The sequence below is a fragment of the Trichechus manatus genome, unplaced genomic scaffold (genome assembly GCF_000243295.1).
Source record: "Trichechus manatus latirostris isolate Lorelei unplaced genomic scaffold, TriManLat1.0 scaffold00070, whole genome shotgun sequence".
NCBI classification, from domain to species: Eukaryota; Metazoa; Chordata; class Mammalia; order Sirenia; family Trichechidae; genus Trichechus; species Trichechus manatus.
This window is the reverse complement of record NW_004444006.1, coordinates 9,868,825-9,889,385: the sequence shown is the minus strand read 5'-3', so window position 1 is coordinate 9,889,385 and position 20,561 is coordinate 9,868,825.

Here is a 20,561-nt window from a genome sequence, read left to right as displayed (position 1 = left end):
GAAGGTCAGGAACTGGTTGAATGGACACGGGAAATCCAGGGTGGAAAGGAGGAGTGTGCTGTCACAGTATAGGGGGAGCAACTAGGGTCATATAGCAATGTGTGTATGAATTTTTATATGAGAAACTGACTTGAATTGTAAGCTTTTACTTAAAGCACAATAAAAAAATTAAAAACATTGTAGTTGAAGTCCTAACTAAAATAATTAGGCAAGGAAAAAAAAAGGAATCCAAATCAGGAAGGAGGAAATAAAACTATCCCTTTTAGAAGGTGACATGATCCTATATATAGAAAACCTCCAGAATTCAACAAGAAAGATATTAGAACTAATAAATGAAGTTAGCAATGTGGCATGGTTAATGGCCAACACAGAAAAATTAGTCAGGTTTTTATACATCAGCAATGAGCAAGCAGAAAAGGAAATTAAGAAAAAATATCATTTACAATAGTATCTAAAAGAATAAAGTATCTAGGAATAAATTTAACCAGGAACGTAAAAGACATATACACTGAAAATTATAAAACATTACTAAAAGAAATTAACCAATCAAAAAAAAAAAAAAAAACTCGTTGCTGTCCAGTCGATCACAACTCATAGCTACCTTAAGACAGAGTAGAATGCTCCATGGGGTTTCCAAGGAGTGGCTGGTGGATTCGACCTTTTGATTACCTAATATACGGAAGAACATTCCGTGTTCATGGATTGGAAAGCTTAAAATAGTGAAGGCTTAATATAGTGACTATACCAAAAAGAACTGGTCACATTCAACCATTTCAATAGGTAGCATATGATCAAGAACCCATAGTATTGAAGGGATAAGCTGCACTGAAGCCATTGGCGACAAACAAGGCTCCAGGTATTGATGGAATACCAACTGAGATGTTTCAACAAATAGTTGCTATGCTAGAAGCACTTACTCATCTATGCCAAGAAATTTGGAAGACAGCTACCTGGTCAACCAACTGGAAACGATCCATATTTGTGCCCACTCCAAAAAAAGATGATCAAAAAGAATGCAGAAATTATCAAACGGTATCATTAATATCACATGCAAGTAAAATTTTTATGAAGATAATTCAAAAATTGTTGCAGCAGTACATCGACAGGGAACTGTCATAAATTCAAGCCAGATTCACAAGAGGACTTAGAATGAGGGATATCATTGTTGATGTCAGAGGGATCCTGGCTGAAATCAGAGAATACCAGAAAGATGTTTACCTATGTTTTATTGACTGTGCAAAGGCATTCGACTGTGTGGATCATAACAAATTATGGATGACATTACAAAGAATGGGAATTCCAGAACACTTAATTATACTCATGCAGAACCTATACATAGAAGAGGCAGTCTTTCGAACTAAACAAGGGGATACTGTGTGGTTTAAAGTCAGGAAGGGTGTGTGTCAGGGTTTTATCCTTTCACCATACTTATTCAATCTGTACACTGAACAAATAATCCAAGAAGCTGGACTATATGAAAAAGAATATGGTATCAGGATTGGAGGAAGTCTCATTAACAACCTGCAATATGCAGATGACACAACCTTGCTTGCTGAAAGTGAAGCACTTGAAGCACTTACTGATGAAGATCAAAGACCGCAGCCTTCATTATGGCTTACACCTCAATGTAAAGGAAACAAAACTTCTCACGACTGGACCAATAAGCAACATCATGATACACGGAGAAAATATTAAAGTTATCAAGGATTTCATTTTACTTGGATCCATGATCAACACCTATGGAAGCAGCAGTCGAGAAATCAAAGAATGTATTACATTAGGCAAATCTGCTGCTGCAAAAGACCTCTTTAAAGTGTTAAAAAGCCAAGATGTCACCCTGAGGACTATGATGCACCTGACTCAAGCCATGGTATTTTCAATTGCCTCATACGCATGTGAAAGCTGGACAATGAATAAGGAAGACCGAAGAAGAATTGACACCTTTGAATTATGGTGTTGGCAAAGAATATTGAGAATATCATGGACTCCCAGAAAAACAAACAAATCTGTCTTGGAAGAGGTACAGCAAGAATGCTCCTTAGAAGGGAGGATGGCGAGACTTCGTCTCATGTACTTTGGACATGAGATGGACTGACACTGTTGCTGCAGCAAGGGGGTCAAACATAGTCAACAATTGTGAAGATGGTGCAGGAACGGGCAGTGTTTCATTCTGTCCTACATAGGGTCGCAATGAGTCAGAAGTAACTCGACAGTACCTAACAACAACAATATAATGAAGACGTCAGTATTACCCAAAGAAATCTATAAATTAAATGCAATCCCCATCAAAATGCCAACAGCCTTCTTGACAGAAATAGAAATCGTATGGTAATACTATGTTTTTAACTTTTTGAGGAGCTGCCAAACTGTTTCTCACAGCAACTGTACCATTTTATAGTCTCACAAGCAATGGATGAAAGTTTCAATTTCTCCAAAACCTCGACAACACCTGCTATTTCTGTTTTTATCATAGCCATCTTAGTGAGGGTGAAGTGACATTCTAGTGGTTTTGATTTGCATTTCCCTAATGACCAAAGACATTGAGTATTTTTTCATATGCTTGTAGGCCGTTTGTATTTCTTCTTTGGTGAAATATCTATTCAAGTTCTTTGCTCATTTTTAAACCAGATTGCTTATCTTTTTGTTGTTAAGTTGTAGGAGTTCTTTATATATTCAGGATATTAGACCCTTATTGGATATATAGTACCCCTCCCAATTTTTTCCCAGTCTGTAGGTTGTCTTTTCACTTTGTTGGTAAAGTCCTTTGATGAACAATTTTTTTTAAATTTTTATGAAGTCCCAGTGATCTATCTTGTCTTTTGTTGCTTGTGCTTTTGGTGTCATGTCTAAGAATCCATTGTTAAAAACTAAGTCCTGAAGCATTACTCCTATGTTTTCTTCTAAATGTTTTATGGTTTTAGTTCTTACATTTAGGTCTTTGATCCATTTTGAATTATCATATATGGGTAAGGTATGGGTCCAGCTTTATTTTTTTGCCAGTGGAAAGCTAGTTCTCCCAGTACCATTTATTAAAGAGATTATTCTTGATTCTGGGAAGATGGAGTCATAAACAGATGATCGTTCTGACCTGCCTCTACAAATACACCAAGAAATACAATAAGAAAATGATGCTTGGCCTTGGGGGACTCTGAATCGGGCAGCAGAGGACAGCAGTGGGAATAGCATAAGGAAAGAGCCAATGACTCAATGAGAAGTAACATACCATAGGAAAATCACTTCTGCCAACGTCCCTGCCCATTGCCTCAGCCACGTGGGCAGCCAACTGCTGTAAACTGGGGAAGCAATCTCAGTAAAGGAGCCGGCTTCCCTGGCTACACACCACCTGCCTGCGCTAAGAGAGAAGACCCCAAGCTTCTGCTCTAAAGTCAACAAGGCAGACCTCCCTGAGGGTCCATTTGTAACATGCCAGCCCCTCCTCTACCCAATGTCTATCAACTACTAGGCTGCTGCAAATTGCTACAGAAGGGCCACTGCAGTGAAGTCTGTTCTCACAGCCAGCACTCTTCCTGCCTGCACATGCCATAGCTCAGGCCCCAAAATCAACAGGACAGATCTCTTTAGGGATAAGTTTGGGTCTGTCTGTCCCCCCTTCCAGTCGGCACTGAGAACCGCTGACTGAGGCTGCTGTGAGCTAGGAAGCAGGCATCTTGAGTGAAGCCTGCACCCACAGCCAACATATTACAGGTGGAGCTCTGATAGCAAAAAGGCAGACCTCCCTGGGGGTCTGCTCTGAACATGCCAGCCCTTCCCCCTGCTGGAAACTGCTGGCTGCCAGGCTGTTGTGAATTGCTACAGAAGCCCCACTGCAATGGTGTCTAATCTCACAGCCAGCACTCTGACTGCTTACACCCCCTTCCATAGCTCAGGCCCCTGAAATCAACAGGACAGATCTCCCTGGGGATCGGGTTGAGTCTGTCTGCCCCTCCTTCCAGTCAGGACTGACAGCTGGAGTCTGAGGTTGCTGTGAGATAGGAAGCAAGCACCTTGAGTGGAGCCTGCACCCACAGCCAACATACTACAGGTGGGGCTCTGACATCAACAAGGCAAAGCGCACTGGGGGTTCTTTCAGATAGTTCCAGTCCCTCTCCCATCTGGTAAGTGTCAGCTACTGGGCTGATATAAATTTCTGCAGAAGGTACCCTGCAGTTCTGCAGTTGAGCTGGGAGGCAGGCCACTTAAGTGGAGACTGCACCACCAACAACCACAGGGTTGCTGGGGCTCAGAAATCAACAAGATAGATCTCTCAAAGGTTGGTCTCGGGAGTTCCAGCCCTACCTCTTCCTGATATGGAGGAAAGTCTGCCTGTGCTCCCCGTGAACACAGTCTCAGATATAAGTGGTCCCCACAGAGCTAGGAAGGAAGTCTCAGACAAAACCTGAATGGAACCTCAGACAAAACCTGAGTGGAACAACCAGCCTCGCAGGGGGCTCACCGGGTGTGATCTTTCTAACTGGAAACGTGGTTGCAAAAACAGAGGAGTGAAGGGACTGATAACCAGAGAAACAAAGAGAAATGCACCCCTCGTGGAAAGATTGATTAGTGTGTGATATATCTCCTGAGTGGCTGTGCCATCTGTTGGACAAATTAATCACTGGGTGTTCACTGGGTGTTTGGGAGACATTGAAATTTAAAAATCACCATCAGGAAATTTTGAATACTAATTAAACCAGTGAGGAATAAAGAGTTATTTCAGAAAGGGATAGGAAGTGGTATGCAAGGTCCAAAGGCTCTGCTTGCCTAAGAGTTTCTTGCAGAAAGTAGTGTAGGCAAAAACACCAAATACTGGGAAGAACTGAGAAAATTAACATCCTCAAAAAACTTCCAATTCCCCTCAAAAAAAAATTACAAGAGGAAGATGGCAGCATAAACAAACCATAGTTCCGACCCTCCCCCACAAACACAACAAGAAATACAACAAGGAAATGGTGTGCAGCTTTGAGACGCTCTGAATTGGGGAGCAGAGGAAAGCAGCAGGTAAGTGCAGACAGGTAAGAATCAACAAATCAACAAGTCGCATACGGTCAGAAAGTCCTTTCTCCCACACTCCCTACCCCTCTCCCAGTCACATGGGCTGCCAGCTGCTGTGAAGTGGGGTAGTGGCCACATAAAAGGAACCTAATTCCCTAACCACCACACCTCCTGCCTGTACAAAGAGACAGGACCCCAAGCTTCTGACCTAAAATCAACGAGGCAGACCTCCCTGGGAGTCTGCTTGGAAAGTACCAGCACCTCTCCCACCCAGACACTGATGGTAGCAAGCCTACAGAGAATTTCTACAGAAGGCTCATGCAATGGAGTCTGTTCCCATAGTCAACACTCTACATGCCTTTCTGGGCACCCCATAGCTCAAGTATCTGAAACCAACAGGACAGCTCTCCCTAAGGATCGGTTTGGGTCTGTATGCTCCCCCTTACAATTGGTGCTGTAGACTGCTGACTGAGGCTGCTGTGTGCTAGGTAGCAGGCATCTTGAGTGGAGGCTACATCCACACCCAACATACTACAGGGTGGGCTCTGATAACAACAAGGCAGACCTTCTTGGGGGTCCGTTCACAGAGTGATAACCCCTTCCCCAACTGGGAACTGTTGGCTGCTGGACAGATACAAACTCCTACATAAGGTTCCATACAATGGAGTCAGGAGGTAGGTCACCTAAGTGCAGACTGGTCCCCCAATCACCTCTGTAAACAACAAGCGAGACCTCTCAGAGGTCCTTCTGGGGAGTGCCAGCCCCTCCTCCTCCAGAAATGGAGGAATGTCTGCCTGTGTTTCCCCTGAACAACAGCTCAGATATAAGGAGCCCTGGTGGTGCAGTAGTTAAGAGCTATGGCTGCTAACCAAAATGTCAGCAGTTTGAATCCACCAGCCACTCACTGGAAACACTATGGGGCAGTTCTACTCTGTCCTATAGGGTCACTATGTGTCGGGATCGACTCGACAGCAACAGGTTTGGTTTTTGGTTTGGTGTTAGGCTGGGTTCTCTAGATAAGCAAAACCGGTAAAGCATGTATGTATATGTATATATATATAGAGAGAGAGAGAGAGAGATTTATACTAAGGAAATGGCTCACGTGGTTGTACAGGCTGGAAAGTACCAAGTCCATGGGTCAGGTTGGAGACTTCTCCTGACTCACGCAGTTGCAGGGGCTGATGAAATCAGGATCAGCAGGTAAACAGGCAGGCTGCTATTTCACAGGCTGTGGAGGCTGACGTATCCCATGGTTGGGAGGTAAGCTGGCAATCTACTGGCTCACAGGCTATGGAGGTTAACAAATCCCAAGATCAGCAGGTAAGCTGCTGGCTCAAGTCCCAAGAACCGGAGGTCAGATGAACAGGAGCCAGATGGAGGATCCAGAGCAAAAAAAAAGCCTGTGAGCTTTTCCAGAAAGTCCACATATGTTGGATGCAGGCCACACCCCCAAGGAAACTCCATTCCAAATGATTGGCTGCTCATACCAGATCTCATCACAGAGGTGATCACATTATATCAGGTCTCATTATGAAGATGATTACATCATTACATAACTGACAAACTACATCAGAACTACCAAACCACTGAGAATCATGGCCCAGTCAAGTTAACACACAACCTTAACCATCACAGTCCACCCCTTGTCAACTTGGCACCTGTACACATCTCCTTAAACCACACATAATCTCTGAATAAAGACAATTATAAAGTTACACTTGCACTGAACATGATACAACTAACACATGTACAACCAAAAATGCACTAGCCTCCTTTACATCTTATATTTTATAAGTGAAGAAAACAAAAATATTTGATGCACACATACAAGGAAGAAATACTCATAACAATTACAGTCCCCATTTCTGCAACTGGTCACATGGTTGTAACTGATATTTAGAACTACCTGCTTCCAGCACTCATTCTGTATTCCCTTTATACTCAGCAAGCACCTCAGCAGGTCGTGGTTCTTTGCCTGGTGGGGTGACCAAAACCTTCATTCCTGAAGGGTCTGGGCCATTGATAATCATGTTGGAATTGAGTTTCTGCAGTTTTCCATTTATTTTAATCACAGGGCACGGTAGTACTAAGAGAAGCCCTAAGGGATCTCCTGCATTCCAAACATACTCTTCTTTACCTCCATTGCATAATATCAATACAATTTCCTCTTGGTAATCAAGCTCAATCACACCAGCCAATATGATGATTCCCTTCTTTGCCTGTTGATCCAGGGACATAAGGAACACCAAGTGGCCAGGTGACATTCTTAACTTCCAGTTCAATGAAATCAGTGATGTGTTTCCAGGTGAGAGCCTTCCTCCCTTTGGAACTAAGACCTCTAGACCCAGGGAGCACAGGCTTGGACAGGAAGCCAGAAGTTTGCAATTGGGTCACTAGGGATAATAGTGAATGGTACCACTCCCATTTCCACCCCTTGATTCCTGGACCCATGAATCCTGGCTATGGGAGAAAGAGCACCGTATATTGGACACTGGTTTAGAGCATATACAGCCTCCTGGAGAACATTGCCCCAACCCTGCAAGGTATTGCCCCCTACCTGGCACTGTAATCGTGTCTTTAGAAGGCTACTCCATCATTCTATCTAGCAAGCTGCTTCAGGATGATGGGGAACATGGTAAGATCAGTGAATTCCACAAGCATGGGCTGATTGCCGCACCTCATTGCTATGAAGTGAGTCCCTTGATCCGAGGTGATGTTGTGTGGAAATGATGATGGTGGATAAGGCATTCTATAAGTCCATGAATGGTAGTTTTGGCAGAATTGCGTTCATGAAAGGCAAATCCGTATCCAGCGTATGTGTCTATTCCAGTAAGAACAAAATGCTGTCCTTTCCATGAAGGAAGCCGTCCAATGTAATCAACCTGCCACCAGGTTGTTGGCTGATCACCTTGAGGAATGCTGCCATATTGTGGACTCAGTGTTCGTCTCTGCTGCTGGCAGATTGGACACTCAGCAGTGGCTGTAGCCAAGTTGGCCTTGGTGAATGGAAGTCCATGTTGCTGAGCCCATGCATAACCTTCATCCCTGCCACCATGGCCGCTTTGTTCAGGAGCCCATTGGGCAATGATGGGAGTGGCTGGGGAAAGAGGATGACTGGTTTCCACAGAATGTGTCATCCTATTCACTTGATTGCTTAAATCTTCCTCTGCTGAGGTCACCCTTTGGTGAGCATTCACATGAGAAACAAATATCTTCACATCTTTGGCCCATTCAGGAAGGTCTATCCACATATCTCTTCCCTATACCTCCTTGTCTCCAATTTTCCAATCATGTTCCTTCCAAGTCCCTGACTATCCAGCCAAACCATTGGCCACAGCCCATGTATCAGTATACAATTGTACATCCGGCCATTTCTCCTTCTAAGCAAAGTGAACAACCAGGTGCATTGCTCGAAGTTCTGCCCATTGGGAGAACTTCCTTCACCACTGTCCTTCAGGGAGGTACCAGAAAGGGACTGTAGTGCTGCCGCTGTCCACTTTTGAGTGGCGCCTGCATACTGCACAGAACCTCTGTAAACCAGGCGCAAGTTTTCTCTTCCTCAGTCAACTGATCAAAAGGAACTCCCCATAATACCATAGGTATAGACTAGGAGATGGAAAGTAATGTGACAGAAGTGGAGACCATGTGCATTTGGACAATCTCCTCATGCAACCTGCATGTGCTTTCAGGTCCTGCTCAGGCCTGATCATGTAATTACAGTGACTGTAATTGGACTAAATGCTCCAATCAAAAGGCAGGGAGTGGCAGAATGGATTAAAAAATATGTGCTGTCTACAAGAAACATACCATAAACCCAAGGACACAAATAGGTTGAAAGTGAAAGGATTGAAAAAATATTCCATGCAAATAATAACCAAAAGAGAGATGGTGTGGCAATCTTAATATAAGACAGACTAGACTTTAAGACAAAGTCTGTCAGAAGAGATAAAGATAGACATTATATAGTGATAAAAGGGTCAATTAATCAAGAAGATTTAACCATTGTAAATATATATACACCCTACATTGGGGCACCTAAACATAAAAAGCAAATACTGATAAAATTGAAGGGAGAAATAGAGAGTACTACAATAATAGTTGGAGATTTCAATACACCACTTTCAATATTGGACAGAACATCCAGAAAGAAGATGAACAAGGAAACAGAGGACCTGAATGACTCTATAAAACAACTAGTCTTAAGAGACATACGCAGAACACTCCACCCCAAAACAGCATAATACACATTCTACTTCAGTGCATATGGATCATTCTCCAGGATAGATGACATTTTAAGTCACAAAATAAGTCTTGATAAATTTAAAAAGATTGAAATCATACAAAGTATATTCTCTGATCACAATGGAGTGAAGCAAAAACTCAATCACAAAAAAAAAACCTGGAAAATACACAAATAAACAGAAATTAAATAACATATTGTTAAATTACCAATGGGTCAAGGAAGAAATCAAGAGAAATCACAAATTTCTTAGAGTCAAATGAACATGAAACCACAACATACCAAAACCTGTGGAACGCAGCAAAGCAGTACTCAGAGGGAAAATTATAGCAATAAACGACTACATAAAAAAGAAGAAACATCTCAAACTAATAGCTTAACTTGACAATTCCAGGTACTAGAAAGAGAAAAGCAAACTAAGCCTAAACCTAGTAGAAGAAAGGAAATAAGAAAGATCAGAGCAGAAATAAATACAACCACAAACAGAAAAAACAATAGAGAAAATAAAATCAGAAGCAGAGAGAGGATTAGGAGTGGGTTGAATGGACATGGGGAATCAGGGGTGGAAAGGAGGAGTGTGCAGTCACAGTATGGGGAGAGCAATTAGAGTCACATAGCAATGTATGTATAAATTTTTGTATGGGAAAAAATTTAAAAAATTTTTAAATCAGAAGCTGGTTCTTTGAAAAGATCAATAAAATTGACAAACCTTTAGCTAAACTGACAAAGAAAAAAAGAGAAAAGATGCAAATAAGCAAAATAAGAAATGAAAGAGGAGACATTACAACTGACCTAATAAAAATAAAAAGAATTATGAGAGTATTAGGAACAACTGTATGGTAACATACTGGATAACCTAGATGAAATGGACAAATTCTCAGAAGCACACAACTTACCCAAACTGACTGAAGAGGAAATAGAAAGTCTCAACAGACCCATAACAAGTGAAGACATCGAATCAGTGATCAAAAAACTCCCAACAAAAAAAAAGTCCTCAACAGATGGCTTCACTAGGGAATTCTACAAAACATTGAGAGAAGAATTGACACCAATACTGTTTAAACTCTCCCAGAAAATAGAGGAGGAAAGAGTACTCCCCAATGCATTCTATGAAGCAAACATAACCCTGCTACCAAAACCAAAGACACCACAGGAAAAGAAAACTACAGGCCAATATCTCCTATGAATATAGATGCAAAAATTCTCAACAAAATACTAGTGAATAGAATCCAACAGCATGTTAAAATAGTCATACATCATGACCAAGTGGGATTTATTCCAGCAATGCAGGGATGGTCCAACTTTAGAAAATCAATCAACATAATATACTACATCAATGGAGCAAAGGAAAAGAACCACCTTATCATCTCTACGGATGCAGAAAAATCATTAGATAAAATCCAACACCCTTTCTTGATGAAAACCCTAAGGAAGGTTGGAATAGAAGGGAAACTCCTCAAGACGATTCAGGGCGTATATGAAAAGCCAACATCCAACATTATACTTAATGGAGAAAGACAGAGAGTTTTACCCTTAAAACCGGGAACAAGACAAGGGTTCCTGCTCTCACTATTTCCATTCAATATTGTATTAGAAGTTCTAGCCAGAGCAATGAGACAAGAAAAAGAAATAAAATTATCTAGATTGGAAAAGAAGAAGTAAAATTATCTCTAGTCATGGATTATATGATCCTATATATAGAAAATCCCAAAGAGTCCACAAGAAAATTTTTAGTGCTAATAGAGAAATTTAGCAAACTTTCAGGGCACAAGGTCAACAAACAAAAATCAGTTGGGTTTCTATACACTAGCAATTAGAAATCTGAAGGGAAGTTAGGGAAACAATTTCATTTACAATAGCATCTAAGAGAATAAAATACCTAGGAATAAATCCAACTAGGGACACAAAGGACCTATACAATGAAAACTATAAAACACTGCTGAAAGAGATTAAAGAAGACTTAAATAAATGGAAAGATGTTCCGTGTTCATGGACTGGAAGACTTAGCATTGTAAGATGTCAATATTACCCAAAGTGATCTATAGATTCAATGCAATCCCTGTCAAAATTCCAACAGCTTTTACAGAAATGGAAAAACCAATCCTCAACTTTGTATGGAATGGCAAGAGGCCCCAAATAGCTAAAACAATGTTGAAAGAGAAAAATGAAGTAGGAGGACTCACACTTTCTGATTTTAAAATATACTATACAGCTACAGTAATCAAAACAGCCTGGGGCTGGTATAACAATAGACACATAGGCCTATGAAATAGAATTGAGAGTCCAGAAACAAACCCACACATCTATGGTCAACTGATTTTTGACAAGGGTGCTAAGTACATTTGATGGGAAAAGAAGAGTCTCTTCAATAAATGATGCTGGGAAAATTGGATTTCCACATGCAGAAAAATGAAACAGGAACCATGCCTCACACCATACACAAAAACAAATTCAAAATGGATTAAGGACTTAATGTGCAAACTAAAACCATAAAATTCTTAGAAGAACAAGCAGGGGCAATGCTGTCAGGCCCAGCTTTCAACAATTGTTTATCTAATTCAATAACAAAAGCAGAAACAACAAAAGACAAAATAAGTAAACGGGACCTCATAAAAATTAAAACCTTTTGTTCATCAAAAGATTTACCAAAAAACAGAAAAGACAAGCTACCAACTGAGAGAATATCTTAGGAAACTTTATATCCAACAAGAACCTAATAACAAAAATGTACATAAAACTTTGACAACTTAACAACAGAAAGACAAATAACCCAATCATAAAATGAGCAAAGGACTTGCAGTGTAATGAATTACTCATTATGGTCTTTCTCACCATGGTCTGGTAGCTCCAACCCAGGTGATTGGGCAGGACTGTGCAAATAAGATGATTGCGACCCTCCAGGGGATTGGTCAGTTTTGCCTTAAAAGAGAGCCAGCTCCAGAGCAGAGAGAAGAGCCCACCACCACCAAGGAAGGTGAGACCGGGAGGAAAGAGCGGCAGGAGAGATCCACAGGAGACAGCACAGTCAGCTTCCCAGCCCGCGGAGCGAGAAAGCTGAGTGCCTGCGGGCAGAGACTGAAGGCCAGGGAGAAGCCTACGCCTGACCCACGAATCTGGGACTTGCCAGCCTCCACAACTGCATGAGCCATTGTGTATATGGTTTGTGAGTTCTGTGAGACATTGCAGCGAATTAGGAAACCCAAAGACGGGAAGGAGAATGCTGAGGAGAGAGGGAGTAGTTAATGTTAGAGATGATGGAGTGGTACAGCAGCTTGGAAAATTTGGACATTTGGGACATCTTTAACCTCCGCCTCATAGGAACCAGCTTTGTGCTGATCCTTATAAAAGAAATTTTTCTTTTAGGACTTGAACAGACATTTCACCAAAATGGACATTCAAATGGCTACCAAATACATGAAAAGATGTTCAGCGTCATTAGCCATCAAAGAGATGCAAATCAAAAGCACAATGAGATACCATTTCACTCCCACTAGAATGGCTAAGATAAAAAGAACAAAAACAATCAAAACAACAGAAAATAACAAATGATGGCGAGGATATGGGGAAACTGGAAACCTTATCGATTGCTGGTGGGAATTCAAAATGGTACAGCCATTAAACAGTGTGCTGGTTCCTCAGAAAACTAAAATTAGAACTACCATATGACCCAGCAACTCCACTCCTAGATATATACACAAAAGACCTGAAAGCAGAGACTCAGAAAGAGACTTGTACACCAATGTTCGTCGCATCACTGTTCGCAATTGCCAAAAGGTGGAAACAACCAAAATGCCCATCAACAGATGAATGGATAAACAAAATGTGGTACATACATACAATGGAATACTACTCAGTCAGTAGGAGAAATAAAGTCCTGATACCTGCTACAGTATGGGTGGAGCTTGAAGACATCATGCTCAGCAAAATAAGCCAATCACAAAAGGACAAATATTATATGACCTCATATATATAAAAAGACCAAAAAAAGGCAAATGTATAGACACCAAAGTGTATAAGTAGTTACCAGGGGCAGGAGGGAGGGGGGAAAGGAGGGTTAACAGTGATGGAAAAATCATATTGACTAAGGTTAGGGTTATAAAGCTGAATATTGTAATTGCTGTCAATAAGTTGTACACCTGTAAATAGTTGAATTAGCAAAAGTTGTGTGATAGATATATTTTCAACAATGACAAAAAAAGAAAAAAGAGTAGCTTCTGAGGCTGCTTATGTACAACCAAACACCTTGTGGGATTTGGTTCCTTGGTTTGGAGGTTCTGGGTCATGATTTCATGGTTAATTGGCCTAATAACGTGTTTAGTGCTTCTGTTCTACCTGCTAGTTTGTTGCATGGTGCCTGGGGTCTTAAGTTTCCAAGAAGCCATCTAAGGCACAACAATTGGTCTCTATTCACCTAGAGCAACAGAGGAAGACAGAGAGCCAGGAACAGGAAGAGGATATGGAATGTGTGGCTAATTGTCTCTATGAACAACTGTCTCCTTTGCCATGAGACCAGAACTGGATGGTGCCCAGCAATCATTACCGAACATTTTGATCAAAGATTCCATAGAAGAATCCTGATCAAAGGGGGAGAAATGCAGAGCAGAATTTAAAATTCTCCTGGACTCTAGACCTTCTGGAGACATGGAGGGTGGATGAACCCCTGAAACTATTGCCCTGAGATAATCTTTAAATCTTAAACCAAAAATATCTCCTGAAGTCTTCTTAAAACCAAACAATAATTTAGCTTAACTAGTAAAAAAAGGTCTGCCTTGAGAATTATGCTCTTTTAAGAACTATCTATATGGGATCAAACTGACAACAGCAACTCAAATGGTTAAATAGGAAGCTTAAGGGGCAGGAATTTATGTTGGTGATGGAGGAACAATTTGGAAAAGGAGGGTGAGAATGGTTGTACAAATTGAAGAATGCAATCAATGTCACTGAATTGTACATGTAGAAACTGTTGAATTGGTGTATGTTTTCCTGTGTATATTTTCAACAACAAAAAATACAAAAAAAAATTATTCTTTCTCCAGTCCATGGACATGGCACCTTTGTCAAAAATCAACTGGCCATAACCTCATCTACTCTGAGACCAAAAGAACCAGATGGTACCTGGCTACCACTATCGACCACTGTTATCATGGCCACAATAGATGGACCCTGATAGAATGGAAGAAAAAAATATGGAACAGAACTTCAAATTCCTAAAAAACAAAACAAAACAGACCTACTGGCTGGTTGAGAGTGGCAGACTCCCCAGTACTATTGCCCTGAGATAGTCTTCAAACCTTGAGCTAAAATTAACCCCTGAGGTCAACCTTGTAGTTAAATAACAAATTGGATCAAAAATAATGAATATCCCCCATAAGTCCTGCGCTCCTTTAAAAATCACTTATATGAGACCAAATGGTCAACAATTACTTTAAAACAAAGATGAGAATGTGAGAGGGCAGCCAAACTGGATTAATGGAAATGGCACAACCAGAATGGAAATAATGAGAATGTTTACATGTTGTGAAGAATGTAACCCATGTCATTGAACAACTTTTGTAGAAATTGTGGAATGGGAACTTAAACTGCCGTATAAACCTTCACCAAAAAAACAATAAAATTATTTTTAAAAGTATCAATTGGCCATATACATGTGGGTTTATTTCTGGACTTTCAATTTTATTCCATTGGTTAATATGTCTATCATTATATCTGTACCAGACTCTTTTGATTATTCTAGCTTTATAGTATATTTTGAAATCGAGTATTGTGAGCCCTCCTACTTAATTCTTCTTTTTCAAGATTGTTTTGATAATTCATTGCTCCTTGCAGTCCCATATAAATTTGAGGTTTTGCTTTTTCCATTTCGGCAAAGAAGGCTATTAGAATTTTTATGGGGATTGCATTAAATCTAGAGATTGGTTTTGGTAACGTTGACATTTTAACAATATTAAGTCCTCCAATTCATGAACAGAGACTATCCTTCCACTAATCTAGGTCTTCTATAATTTCTTTCAATAATGATTTGAGTTTTCAGTGAACAAGTCTTTCACATGTTTAGTTAAATTTCTTCCTAGGTGTTTTATTCTTTTAGATGGTATTATAAATAAGATTGTTTTCTTCATTTACTTTTCAGAATGCTTGTTGCTGATACATAGAAACCTGACTGATTTTTGTGTGTTGACCTTGTATATTGTCACTTTGATGAATTGGTTCATTAGCTCTAGTAGCTTTCTTGTGGATCCTTTTAGTTTTTCTGTATATAGGATCATGTCATCAGTGAAAAACAAATAGTTTTACTTCTTTTTCAATTTGGATAGCTTTTGTTTCTTTTTCTTGCCTAATTACTATCTCTAGGACTTCCAGTACAATATTGAATAGCAGTGGTGAGAGCAGACCTGCTTGCCCCGTTTGTGATCTTAATGGGAAAGCTCGCAGTCTTTCTACATTGAATATGATGTTAGCTGTGGGTTTTTCATAAATGCCCTTGTCCACTGCTCCCTCCCCTGCTTTGTGAAGGCTACAAGTCTGGCCAGAACACAGTTTTGGTCTTTCAGGCTGCCTCTAGACTGGTCAGAATATACTTCCTGAAGAGTACACTAGCAAGATCTGTCCAATTTTTTTTCTGAGCCAGTGATCGGTGCCCTTCCCCATGCTCAGGGAGCTGTGGGTTGATCAGGGCTGCAGCTGCTGCTGTCTGTCTGCAGAGCCTAGAGGGGGAGGGGCAGAGTCACCCTGAACAGTCTGTCTGAGAGATCTGTGCTATTAGTTTTGGAGCCAGAGATTGAGGCCCTTCCTTGTGCACAGGAGATGCGTGCTTTGGCTGGTGGTAAGGGACTGCTGCCGTGCAGTTGGAGCCCTCAGACCATTGTGCCAAGAAAGCAAGGGGCAGGAACAGTGGAAAAAGCACTTTTCCTACCATATAATTCATCCTTGTCTTTATTCAGTTTGCAGTTCCTTGCTGCCATTCTTTGTACACTATTTCGGAGTTCTTACAGGGCCAAATACAAGGCTCTAGTTGCTTTTATTGGTGTTCTTTTGGAAAGGTTTGGGATCTTAGATCCCAGAATTCCTCCGTATTGATGGTCTTGGGGCAGGAAGGCTGCATTAGCTTTCGAGGGCTGCCGTAACAAATTACCACAAAGTGGGTGGGTTGAAACCACAGAAACTTGTTTTCTCACATTTCTGGATGTCAGAAATCTGAAATTAAGGTGTCATCGCATTGGTTCCTTCTTGAGGCTCTGAGGGAGAATTTGTTCAGTTTCCTCTCTCCTAGCATCTGGGGTCTGTCACCAATCATAAGTATTCCTTGGCTTGTAAAACCATCACTCCAATGTCTACTTCCTTCTTCACGTAGTCTTCTCCTCCATGTGTGTCTTCTACTCTTCTTTCTCCATCATTAAATTTAGGGCCCATCAAGATAAACCAGGATGATATCATCTCCAGATACTTAAGTTAAATAAATCCTTTTTCTAAATAAGGTCACATTCACAGGTTCCAGGTGAACATATCTTTTAGTGGCTGGAGGCTATAATCGATCCAATAAAAGGACTTCTAACATAAGACATAAAGGAAAACACTCATAAATGGTATCTTATTTTAATTTTCATTCCCATGAACACTAATGTTATTGAGAATCTTTATGTTTGTCATTTTATTTTTTTCTTTCGGTTGATACCTATTCATATTCTTAGTCATTTCTCTATTGTTTTTCTTTTTCTTACTGATTTATGGAAATTTATACATATATGTATGTTGCTGTTGCTAGGTGCTGTCGGGTTGGTTGCAACTCATAGCGACCCCATGTACAACAGAACAAAACACTGCCCTATCCTGTGCCGTCCTCACAATCTTTGCTGTGTTTGAGCCCACAGTTGCAGCCACTGCGTCAATCCATCTCGTATCCAAAGTACTCCCTTCTAAGGAGCATTCTGGATGTACTTCTTCCAAGATAGATTTGTTTGTTCTTCTGGCAGACCATGGTATAGTCAATATTCTTCACCAACTCCATAATTCAAAGGCATCAATTCTTCTTTAGTCTCCCTTATTCATTGTCCAGCTTTCACAGTGTATGAGCCGATTGAAAATACCATGGCTTGGCTAAAAGTGCATCTTGGCTTTTTAACACTTTAAAGAGGTCTTTGGCAGCAGATTTGCCCAATGCACTATGTCGTTGGATTTCTTGGCTGTGCTTTCATGGGCGTTGATTGTGGACCCAAGTAAAATGAAATCCTTGACAATTTCAATGTTTTCTCTGTTTATCATGATGTTGTGAGGATGTCCAGTTGTGAGGATTTTTGTTTTCTTTATGTTAAGGTGTAATTCATACTAAAGGCTGTAGTCTTTGATCTTCAATAGTAAGTACTTCAAGTCCTTGTTCACTTTCAGCAAGCAAGGTTGAGTCATCTTCATATCACAGGTTGTTAATGAGTCTTCGTCCAGTCCTGATGTCCCATGCTTCTTCATATAGTCCAGCTTCTCAGATTATTTTCTCAGCATACGGATTGAATAAGTAAGGTGAAAGGATACAACCCTGATGCACACCTATCCTGATTTTAAACCACATAGTATCCTCTTGTTCTGTTTGAACAAATGCCTCTTGGTCTATGTACAGGTTCCTCATGAACACAATTAAGTGTTCTGGAATTCCCATTCTTTGCAATGTTACCCATAATTTGTTATGATCCACACAGTCGAATGCCTTTGCATAATCAATAAAACACAGGGAAACATCTTTCTGGTATTCTCTGCTTTCAACCAAGATCCATCTGACATCAGCAATGATATCACTCATTCCACATCCTCTTCTGAATCCGGCTTGAATTTCTGGGAGTTCCCTGTTGATATACTGCTGCAACAGTTTTTGAATTATCTTCAGCAAAATTTTACTTGTGTGTGATGTTATTCAATAATTTCCACCTTCTGTTGGATCACTTTTCTTTGAAAAGAGCACAAATATGGATCTCTTCCAGTAGGTTGGCCACATAGCTGTCTTCCAAATTTCTTGGCATAGATGAGTGAATTGCATTCATTTGTTGAAACATCTCAATTGGTATTCCGTCAATTCCAGAAGCCTTGTTTTTTGCCAATAACTTCAGTGAAGCCTGGACTTCTTCCTTCAATACCACCGGTTGTTGACCTTGTGTTACCTCCTGAAATGGTTGAATGTCAACCAATTCTTGTTGGTACAGTGACTCCGCTTGTTCCTTTCATCTTCTTTTGATGCTTCCTGGGTTGTTCAGTATTTTGCCCTTAGAATCCTTCAATATTGCAACTTGAGTCTTGAATTTTTTCTTTAGTTTTTCAGCATGAGAAATGATAGGCATGTTCTTCCCTTTTGGTTTTCTAACTCCCAGGTCTTTGCACATCTCATAACACTTTACTTTGTCTTCTCATGCTGCCTTTTGAAATCTTTTCTTCAGCTATTTTACGTCACAATTTCTTCCATACCCTTTAGCTACACAACATTCAAGAGCAAATTTCAGAGTCTCTTCCAAGATCTATTTTGGTCTTTTCTTTCTTTCTTGTCTTATTAATGACTTTTTGCTTTCTTCATATACCATATATATGTGTGTATTATTAAATTTTAACTTTTTTATTTTCCTTTAGAGATATTGTACCTGTTTTCCCATCAGTGGTTTGTTTATTAATATTATTTATAGTGTCTTTTTCACACAGCTTTTATTTTTAATGAAGTTGACTTCATTTAAAATAAAATTTGTATGAAAAAGAGACATTATAAATTACATAAGTAATATATGAATACATTCTCCATTTAAAAATTTATAAATATTACATACAAGGTAAAAGTTTTTAAAGAATTTGACTTCATTAAAAATAAAAACTGGAGGTGGGGCCAAAATAGTGAAGTAGTCAGATGCTTCCTGTGGTCCCTCTTACAACAAAGACCTGAAAAAACAAATGAATCAATTGTATATGAAAATCTGCAAGCCCTGAACATCAAAGGCAAAGGTGAGGAATCAGACTGAGTGGCAGGCAGAGGTAGAGACGGTTGGGAAGCAGTGAGGAGTTGCCAGACCTGACCCAGTGGGAGCCTGAGCCCTTCAGGCTGGATCAGCTCGTGGTGCGCAGTGAGGCGAGCAGTGGCACTCGGAAGGTGTTTTCCACATCGGGAGAGGCCCAGCGGCAGAGAATCTACTTGGCCATCCAGAACCAGTGAAAAGCAGTACTCAAGTGGCTAAAGATAAGTACTTTCATCTGGCCTACCGCAGGGATTAAAAAAAAAAACCACTGGGGAAAAACCTCTCTCCAATTTACCTCCCCCATCCATGTTCTGCACTGGGTCCTGAGCCAGCTGCAGTGATTGCTGAGTCCCCTGGGCCTGAAGTAGGACCCATCACGTGTCCTGAGCCATTCTCCCGGCTTGGAGAGGGAACAAATTAACAAATGGGAAAAAAATAAGCTGCTGGCTCCCCTAGCTCCTTTGCCTAGACACAGGCATAAGGGGTCCACGGACTTTGAATGCCTTTCACTCCTGCATAGATTTGTGTGGGCCCATTTAAACAGCATAGGCCTTCATTACCACAGTACAACAGGGTGTATACCTGAAGTCTAACTTAAACTGTTTCAGCTGTGAAGTGGCAGGTTTGTGACATTTGACACTGCTCTGCCCATTAAGCAGGTTCCTCACCTGCCCACATCAGGGGCCTGAGGACTGGTGGTTCCGCCCACGCCACCTAGCCACCCGCAAAAGGGGTCCAAGAATAAGTCGTGCCCCCAGTCCTTATAGCCAACAGCACTGGGTACTCATAATCTGGCTACAAAACCCACCAACCTACTCACTCTAGGGAACAGAGACATGCTTTCCTTCCAGACACTCAAGCGCAACCATCAGCCCACTGCCTTGCTCAGCACATGACACCCTACTGCAGCCAGATGCCTGTGCCTACACCAACCACCCATGCCTGTCTAGGACTGTAGATGACAGCCTACACCACACACTTGGTGACCGACTACCTGGACACATGAGCTGAATCCATACAAGAAAAGTGAACGGACTCCTGGGCTCACATACTTAGTAACAGATCTAACTACCTGGTGACAGGACATTACAGCATCAAAGGCAGCAATAATCAAACTAGCTCACACTAGCAGCCTATTTGGGTGTATCAAAACAAAACAAGAAGCCAGGACACAGAAAGCAAATATAAAATAAATAAATTATAATAACTTATTGATGTCTCGGAGACAACAGTCAATATCAAATCATATAAAGAGACAGAACATGATGGCTTCAGCAAGCTCCAAAATTAAAGACTCAATAAATTTTCCGGAGGAAGGGAATTTCTTGGAAATCCTGGAGGCAGAATACAAAAGA